General features: G+C 33.7%; 1 protein-coding gene across 1 annotated transcript in view; it reads left to right on the forward strand.

Annotated features, from left to right (window-relative positions):
* parvg (parvin, gamma) overlaps positions 1-2,224 on the forward strand; it is a 14,394-nt gene that overhangs the window by 3,608 nt on the left and 8,562 nt on the right. The gene's annotated exons all lie outside the window — the stretch shown is intronic.

A 2,224-nucleotide genomic window follows, 5' to 3' on the forward strand; every position in this document is an offset into this window, starting at 1 on the left:
GAATGTTCTAATGCGGCTCAAATTATAAGGAGAATAAAGTAAGACTAAAGAGTTAGAGATAAGTCAGTCAGACTTTATTAGCTCCATTTATAGTAACTCTAAAGCTTATTTGTAACTAGCTCAACATTAGCCATGTTAGAAGAGTTAGCAGCATTAGCGTATCGGTATTCACAATACTTGTAACTCCTCACTTTATTTAGAATACATAAAAAAAACAGACAGATACCACTAAAACAAGCATTACTGTGACAATGCTAACTCTCAACTTTGTTAGTAACATGTAATAAAGACACACAGTGCGACACCATCGCTGCTTGTTAGCCATGCTAGCATTTTCACAATACCTGTTTGCAACATGTAAAAAACTGATAGATACTGCTAAAACAGATGTTATTGGGACTATGCTAACTCCCAACTTTGTTAGTAACATGTAATTCAGATACAAAGTGCGACACCGCTACATGTTAGCCATGCTAGCATATTCATAGGCCTACCTGTAACTCACAAACCTGTTTGCAACACGTGAAAAAACAGACTGAAAATGTGAAAACAAATGTTACTGTGACAATGCTAACTCCAAACCATGTTAGAAACATGAAAAGCACAGTCCAACACTGCTGCACGTTAGCTGCATTAGCATATAACTAATGCTGTTAGCCAAGATTGTTTGCAAGATGTAAAAAGACAGACAGATAATGCTGAAACAAATGTAACTGTGACTATGCTAACTCCCGACCTTGTTAGGAACATGTCAAATAAACATGGTCCAACACCGCTACATGTTAGCCATGTTAGCATAATCAAATTACCTGTTACTTTCATCCTTGTTTGTAACACATAAGAAAACAGACTGAAATTGCTAAAACTAATGTGGCCTCAATAACATTGTTTGCAACACAAAAAAACCCCAGACTTATACCGCTAAAACAAATGTTAATGACTACGCTAACTCCCATCCTTGTTAGGAACATGTAAAAAAATAAATAAAACACTCTATGTTAGCCGCATTCACCATAACATCCAACCAAACATTTTGACTGTGCACAGAGTACCTCCCAGAATTGCTTCAACATCAGTTAGCGACGTCATATATAGGCTGTATAAAGTGCTCCAGATTAGGGTGCACTGTCGTATTTTTTTATGAGGGGCTTTAAGTGTAGCTTATAGTGCAGAAAATATGATATACCTTTGTATTTTATCAAGGTTAATGTTATATTATAAGTTTGAAAAACATTTGAATATCACACTGTTATTAAAGATGTTTTTCATACTCATTAGCATTGTTTTGTCATGAATGCAATGACTCCATAGTTATCAGTAAATTTATGTATCATTAGGACATAAATTATGTTCAATTAGAGTCTAAATTCAGATTCACTTTTTCAAAAATGTATTAAGAAAAGCAAACAATCAAGATTGCAATCAATATTTAAGTTCCCACACAACAAAGAGTGTCGCTGATTAGCATTTGGGGATTTAGAGATGGCAGATTGCAGGCTACAAAGTCCCAGATAGAAAGCAAATGTAGTGAGTGGGTGAGTGGGCTTTGATAGTTTTTTTTTTTAGAAGAAATGAGGAGCTAGTTATGCAATCTAAACCTGTGGAATTTATCCAAGATGAGTATAGTAGAAGGATATTTATATGTAGGTTATTTTCACTTAAAACATTAGACTAGTTGTGTTTCAACTTGTAGTTTAGTTGTCATTTCTGCACAAATAAAATGTGTTACACGATTCTACCAAATGCACTCACATTAAACATAACTGTGCAATGACTAAAAGCAGAGATGCATTGATGATCATGCGCAGACATGATTTAATTCATTAAATCAAGCTAAGAACAACAATCGCATCAACTACAACAAACCATAGCAGGAAACTTAAAAATATAGTTCCAACTCCACAAAATGAGGAAGCTTTAATTATAAGGATAAAACACATGGATCCCTTTCAGATTTTTGATGAAATAACATTTTTTTAATGTTTGAATCTGTAAACCTATCTTACATTTAGCATCCTCTTTAAATACATTTCAAAATCCGCCTTAGAACAGTAGCTCACATTTTTTTTAATTAGTCTTCAAGAAAACCAATGTGTTAACATTTCTAATTACCTGACAGCATTAATTACAATATAAATATACAGCACTGCATCAACATCTTATTTTCCCTAGATTTTTATTTTCTGTCTTTGTTTTCATACAGGATGGTGCTGAGTTTTGTCAC

This window comes from Oryzias melastigma, linkage group LG6 (assembly GCF_002922805.2).
Source record: "Oryzias melastigma strain HK-1 linkage group LG6, ASM292280v2, whole genome shotgun sequence".
Classification (NCBI taxonomy): Eukaryota; Metazoa; Chordata; class Actinopteri; order Beloniformes; family Adrianichthyidae; genus Oryzias; species Oryzias melastigma.